Below are 7,277 nucleotides of genomic sequence, written 5' to 3' on the forward strand. Positions count from 1 at the left end.
GTGAAACACTCAAGGGTTCTATTCCAGCCTTAAGACTTAGGCCACAAAATGACTTGTACCGTGTCTTGTATAATGAGTCTACCTGCTCCCTCTGCCTCCCTCCTCCTTCCCCGGCCAAAATGACAATCTCAAGCCACAGCGGGCTGTGAATTTCCCCAACTCTCCCTTTTCCAGAAGGCACATAGACCAGATTGAACCCAGAATGTGAGAGTTAGGAGGGAAGGAGCAAGGGAGGGAAGAGGCAGCGGCTGTAGCAAAGAGCTCCCTTTCTCAGCTTCGCACTCCACTGGCCCATCATTGAGCCACCGCCTCCAGGTCCTCTTTGGAGCCAGGCACAGAGGAGCAGCCGCGGGATGGCATAGTCTGCGCAGCGTCACAGTCGCCATCACTCTCCTCAGGCTAGGCCCGGTGCAGGTGCCTGGCGAGCTCCTGCAGCACAGCGGCGCGCCAGATCTGGTCATTGTGCCGCTTCTCCCTGATCAGGTCTTCCAGGATCTGGAACTGGAGAACATGGCTGCACCGCACGGAGAGCTGGATCTGCAGCCGGATCTGGCTGCTTGCCGATGTCCAGCTCACGGCCCATCTTGAACCAGCGCTTGCTGGGCGGCTGAGCTCTGGGAGTTACGCCAGCTAGCTCAGATTGCGCTCCTTGGAGCCCCGTGACCAGCGCGTTGCGCCCCGTGGCGCTGGGGCTCAGCGGCTTGCAGCTGCGTGACTCATTTGACTCCCTGGCCCTGCTGGCACTGATTCACGTCCATCAGGAAGCTGTTGCGCACCTCCAGCCGGTGCAGATGCACCACCTGGAACTTGCCCACTTGCACGGCCCAATACGGGTCCTGCGCCTGCGACATGAACTCCACCAGGTCGCCCGGCTTGCACTTGCTGAACAGGCTCTCGGGCGTGCAGCTGCTCAGCGCAGGGGAGCCGGGCCCGAAGTTCTTTGGTGGATGCACCTGTCGCGGTAGAACAGGGAACCCTCCACTTCATGTACCCGCGGGTCGTAGGGCTGCGGCGGGGGCAGCGGGGGCAGCGGGGGCCTGTCCCCACCATCGGGCAAGCTGTCGCGGCAAGCGGGGTCCCGGTGGGGGCCACTGTGGCTCACGTCCTCGTCGCCATTAGAGAAGATGTAAGAGATCCCAATATGGGTCTGTAGTCCTGGTCCACACAGAGTCATTTTATTTTAAAACTCTTAAAGTTTCCAAATAATAATAACAAAACATTCCAACTATTCAGAAACAGAATAAAATATATCCACCACTCAGACTTAAAAGAGGTAACCAATCTCAAACGTGTTTTCCCCCCAAATGTGATGTTAATCTTTTTCTTTTTAAGATAAATGCTTTTAATTTTTGCTAAAATATTTTAACAAATTACAAATGACATGACATCTCACTCCTAAATACTTCATGGAAATATGAATATCTTAAGTAAGAATACTCCCTACTTAACCATAAAACCATTATCACACCTAATGAAACTTACAATAAACCCCTAATACCATCTATTAAGCATTCCATATTCATATTTCCCTTACAATCCCTGAAGTGTGTTTTATAGATGGTTTGTTCCTTCTAGGAATCTATCAAGGAATTTGGCTGCAATGTCTGAGATACCTTTTCTTCTAGGACTGTCCTCTATTCCTATTGATTCTATAACATACCAGAAAACAAAACAAAAAACTTGTATTTGTATGATTATTTTCATTTTGTCTGCTGTCTTATCTGTCTGTTCTTATTTCTCATCTTCCTTGCCTTTCAACCTTTTTAAAAACATTATATTCTTTCTTCCATTAATTGGGAAGTTCTACACTTGCTCTATTCCTTTCCTGGGTATCCTACATATCACAACACATATCTAGGGCTTGTTAATTCAGATGTTAGTATTTAGCCTTACTCTCCTTCCGACAATGCAAGAAACTTAGAACACTTCAATCCATTTTCTCCCTTACAACTTATGTTATTTTTCTTGTATATTTAAATTTTATGTATGGAAAGTTTAAGTCCACAAGTCATTTTATTCCAACGTTTATATAAATGTACTTCAGCATGTTGTTTCTTTCCTTCCTTCATCTCTAAACTTCCAAACGGATCAATTTCCTTCTGCCTAAACAAAACTCTTTCAATTTGCTTCAGTATAATTATGTTATCAGTTTTATTTTATTCAAAAAAATCTTTATTTAGCTTATTCTTGAAGGTTAATTTCAAAGAGTGGAAAATTCTACTGCTAACTACCTTCTTTCAGCACCTCTATTTTCCAGCTTTAAATGCTGTTGAGACATCAGTTGTCAATCAGTCACCCCAACTGAGGGTACTCTTTTTTTCCCTGACTGCTTTTAAGATATTCTGTCTCTGCTATGATGTATTTAAGTCTAAGTTTTCTTTCCGTAGATCCTGCTTCAGTCTTGGACTTCTTTATTCCATGGTTTGATAATTTTAGTCAGTTTTTAGAAAATTCTCAGACATTTTCTCTTCAAAGATTATTTGTGCTTCATTCCTTTTCCCAATTCTGGGAATCTAATTATTTATTACATCCTCTAAGATTCATAATCTTCCTATTCTTATTGTCCATCTTTGGATCTCCTGTTACTCCATCTGGATAATTTCTTTCAAACTATTGTTCAGTTCACAAATTCTCTCTTCAATCACACCTAACCACTATTAAATATTAAATCTATTCATTAAATTTTCATTATTGCATTTTTAATTACAGGATTCTTTTAGAGTTTTTTATTTGGTTTTGTTTTGTTTTGTTTTTTGCAAATGTGCAATGTTGCTGTAGTTCCTATTTCATCACTGGAACAACAGCTTCTTGTAGAAAGCACATTTTTGTGATTTGTGATTCATCCATTATCTGGAGAGTCTATGGGTCAGTTTCTACAAACCACTTTTATTGATTTTTCTTATTCTCAGGTACTTACTTTAATTTACAGGACATTTTATTTTAAAAATTACTTATAGAAACAATTTAAGGCCAAGATAATTTAATCCCTTTTAAGACAGAAATTTTGCTTCCTTCTGCCAGGCTCCAGCACTGGCAATTTAGGAACAAGGCTTAGACACTGGTCCACCCAAATGATCAGCTATTGCAGTCTGTACCTCACTCCAAAGATACAGCACAGCCACAGCAGGTTTTTGTTGTTGTTGTTTTGTTTTGTTTTGAATACCAAAATTACCATCTTTGGCAGCATCAGATGCTGACTCTTATTAATCCAGTTCAAAGATTTATTCTATCTCTCAGCTGTCTCCTCTGGAGTCTGCAAATGCCTTTAGGGCCAAAGTGTCTTCAATTTACTCTTCTAAGCCCTAATCCTTTCCTTGATCTTGGTGAAGTAATTCTTAACACCATGTTAATTATTGATGTTTTTATAATACTTTTTATCTTAAGCTTTTAAACTTATTTCCAATAGGAATATTGATTCAATTACTAAGCCACCATTACCAGAACCATCAATATTGCTTTTTGACATCAAATACCAAGACTAGTTTTCTCAGGTTTATCAAGGACTTACATATGTGTAAACTACATGGTTATTTTTCAGTCCTAATTGTACCTAGGCTACATCAGCACCATTTGTCACAAACGAGCGCTCTCTGTTGCCTCAAATATTTTCTTCACTTGGCTTCCATGACACCACACTCACTCAGTTCCCTCCTACCACACTGATTCCTCTTTCTCAGACTCTTCTAACACCTCCTCCTCATCTCCCTGAACTCTGAATATTGGATTGTTCTCAGTTCTGATCTTGAACCTCTTTCTGTATCTATACTCATTCCCTAGATGCTCATATCCCATCACATAGCATTAAACACCACCTATAAGCTGGTGATTCCCAAACTTTTATTTGCCACATCCTGGACTTACGTGAAATTACAGACCTGTGTATCTAACTGGAAACTTGACATTCTACTTGAACATTTTATAGGCATTTCAATCATTAACATGTCCAGATCAACTTCTGATATCATCCCACCTCACCAGCACAGTTCCTCTCATAACCTTACCACCTGGTAAATGGAAACTCAATTCTTCCAGGTACTATGGCCAAAACCTCCATGTCATCTTTGGTACCACTCCTTCCAACCTTACATTTGGTGAGTCAGCAAGTCTTCTCAGTTCTACCTTCAAAATGTATCCAGAATTCCACCACTTCTCCCCACCCTCATTACCACTACCCTGGTCCAGGCCACCACATCTTACCTGATCACTGCAGCAGCCTTTACTTAGTGTCTTGTTGCTTCTGCCCTGAAGCAGTCTACTCTCAGCACAGCAACCAGAAAGAGCCTGTCAACACCTCTATCAGGTCATGCAACCCCTTGGCTCAAAAGCCTCCCATGGCTTCCAAACAAAGTCCTTTCTATGACTGAAAACACACACATGTTCTGGTCCCACAACCTCTCTGAACTCATCACAGGAGATTTTAATAACTGAATTCTCCATAACAGAACACCTCAAAATTTGGCAGCTTCAAACATCTGTCACGTTATCTCTCATGGTTTCTTTTGGTCAAGTACTGAAGGGCTCAGTAGGTAGCTCCAATTCATAGACTTTTATGAGGTTGTAGTCAAGATGTCAGCAGGAGCTGCAGTCATCTCAAGGCCTGAATGGAGCCTAAGTGTCCACTTCCAAGGTGGCTCACTCACAGGAGTGCGAGGTGGGTACTGCCTGTACCTGGGGACCCCTCTGCAGGCTGAGTGTCCTCACAGCACAGTTCCCAGTGAGGACATGTTCCAAGAGACCAATGTAGAAGCTGCACTGACTCTCATGACATAGCCTCAGAAGTCACACATCACTTCTGCCATATTCTTTGATCACACCAGGCCAGGACTGACTCATGGTGAGAGGGTGTACAGAAAAGTGTGAAGACCAGAAGGCAAGATTCACTGGGGGCATCTTGGAGGCTGCCTCACACTTAAGTAGGCAAGGCATGGTCCCAGCTCCTTGTCTTCACATTTACTGCTGCTTCCTGCCTAAATGTTCTTTCCCTCAAATATCTATATGGCTAGCTTGCTCATTTTCTTTCACTCTTTTTCTCAAATAATATGCTTTCAATGAGGCCTTTCTAGCCCTATATTAAATTTAAACTTATTTACCTTCTATTTCACATCTCCCTTTCCTAGTTTATTCCTTCTCCTTAGCATTAGTCAGCAACACATTTAAAGTTATTTAGTTTATTGTCTGTCTTCCCATTCTGAATGTAAGCTTCATGTGGGTAGGAATTTTTCTGATTTCTTCTCACTGCAGTGTCTCCAGCACCTAGAACAGTCCTTGTCATATAAGAGATAATCAGTAACATTTGTTGAATGAATAGTCAGATCTATCAGTTTCTTTATTATTTCCTCTGCTCTTAAGCTGAGAAAGTTCTTCACTCTCCTAAGTTTCATGTCTGTTTTTAATTTAATATAAAACACATAACTGTATAATCCTGAATTGTTTCTCTTAAAGCTCAGTGTCCTAAGGATCATTTGTTCCAGGTACCTTTTTAAAGGTAACCACAATCAAAATAACCTTGAACAGTGTTATTAATTATCTTTTAATCTGGAAAGAGAACTAATGTAAGAGGAGGAAGTAAAAAAGGTATTTTCTATGATATTTCATTTTTAAAAGTCCCTTCTTAAATGGAGAAGAATTGTTAAAAACACATACTAGACATATTTTAATCAGGTCAAATAGTCTTCTAGTTCAAATTAAGTAAGGTAAGTGATTGAACTGCTGAATGACATTTACAGACCTAATTTTACACATTTTGAATTTTGTTCATTAAAAAGCAAAAAAGTTAAAATTTCTAGTAAGATGAAACTATAAAAGTATATGCAAACATTTAATATATAATTATATTAATATTTTATTGAAATGTTCTCTACACATACTTGATAGCAGTCCAGCCCACCACAACCATTCTTGAAGATATGCACCGTCACCTTGACCTGCTCTCATGGTGCTTTTCCTGGCAAGTCACAGGAGACTTTTTTCAAAATGAAATTCCCTTCAATGAAAATGCTGGACTCATAGCCAATCCCAAACCAATATAAAAGTCATCCTTTCCATGCCTCTGGATCGTTTCATTTTCTACTTAAGCTCCTGTGAATCCCACTAATCACAGAACAGAGAAACTGCTGGTCCTGGAGGCAGGGCATGTGGTCTTCAAATCTAATGACATGGAACTTTACTCACCTGAGCACAACCTGTGAGCAGCACTGCTTCAAAAGACAGCTGAGGGGTATGCCCCTCCTGGATCTGTGGCCGGGTCACTGTGGCTCACACCCCCACAGGCCTCCATGGCCGCCCCCGGCTGTGCTTGCACGGCCACAGCCCTAGTCGCTCTCCTGTGGGGGGTGGGGAGTGGTGAGCATCCTTGAGCATGCGCGCTGCCTCCTCCACGGGGAGCTGTGAGTGGAACTCACCAGGGAGGACCCACTGCAGAGCCTTCGATGAGGCTTCGGGTAAGCAATTCTCCTTGGAGACTTGTGTATATTCGTTATGTGTTAGTGTGCACAGCTGTGTGTACATGTCTGTGTTTGTGGGTGTCTGTGGGTGCTTCTGTGCACTGTTACATGTGACTCAGTGTGTGTGTGTATGATCCTGTTTTCTGGATTATTGGCTCATCTGTTGTATTAGCAGATGTCCAGTGGGTAGGACTGTCAGCAGCTCAGATAGCCATGGCTGGGTCCAGTCAGAGAGTGGAAGTTGACCACAGGCATCCTAGAAAGGATTTATAAACTTTTATGCTTATTGGAGGACCAAAAGGGTTTACTTTATGCCATGAAAAATTTCACAGGTGCATTATTATTATTATCACTATCTTGTAATTTCTAGCAATATTTCTCTGGTAAAAGATTGAGCTTTCTACAAAATTACCCATTCTTCCTTTGAGCCAGATATTTCAGTAGCTATGCTTATGGAAAGAAGTTATTAGAAAGAAATAGAACAACATGTAGGTTATAGCAAAGTAAAACATAAAAATTGTATAAAAATATTTGGCTATAATGATCTTACAATAAAATATACCTGAGATAATGCAGTGCTGTTGATGTATACTACTAAGTGAGAAAAGGAAATCATAAAATATATTTTATGAACCTCCACCCACCCACCCCACCTCCAACCAAAATCCTATACTGTACCTATCAAAACATAACTAGGTTAAGAGAGAGAAAAATGTGGAAACAGAATGCCTTTAAGGAGGAAGACACTGCTGAAAGGGCAGGGAGCTTGCCCCAAGCTTGGGGATACACTGAGGACTGTGGCTTCCATGGGTAGAGGAAACCAGCACCCCACCC

The 7,277-nt window shown here is 41.6% G+C and overlaps 1 pseudogene; it reads right to left on the bottom strand.

The window, feature by feature from the left end:
- Positions 1-6: 6 nt before the first annotated feature.
- LOC119525007 lies at positions 7-5,748 on the bottom strand (annotated as a pseudogene).
- Positions 5,749-7,277: the final 1,529 nt, after the last annotated feature.

Source organism: Choloepus didactylus (genome assembly GCF_015220235.1).
Source record: "Choloepus didactylus isolate mChoDid1 chromosome 23 unlocalized genomic scaffold, mChoDid1.pri SUPER_23_unloc2, whole genome shotgun sequence".
NCBI classification, from domain to species: domain Eukaryota; kingdom Metazoa; phylum Chordata; class Mammalia; order Pilosa; family Megalonychidae; genus Choloepus; species Choloepus didactylus.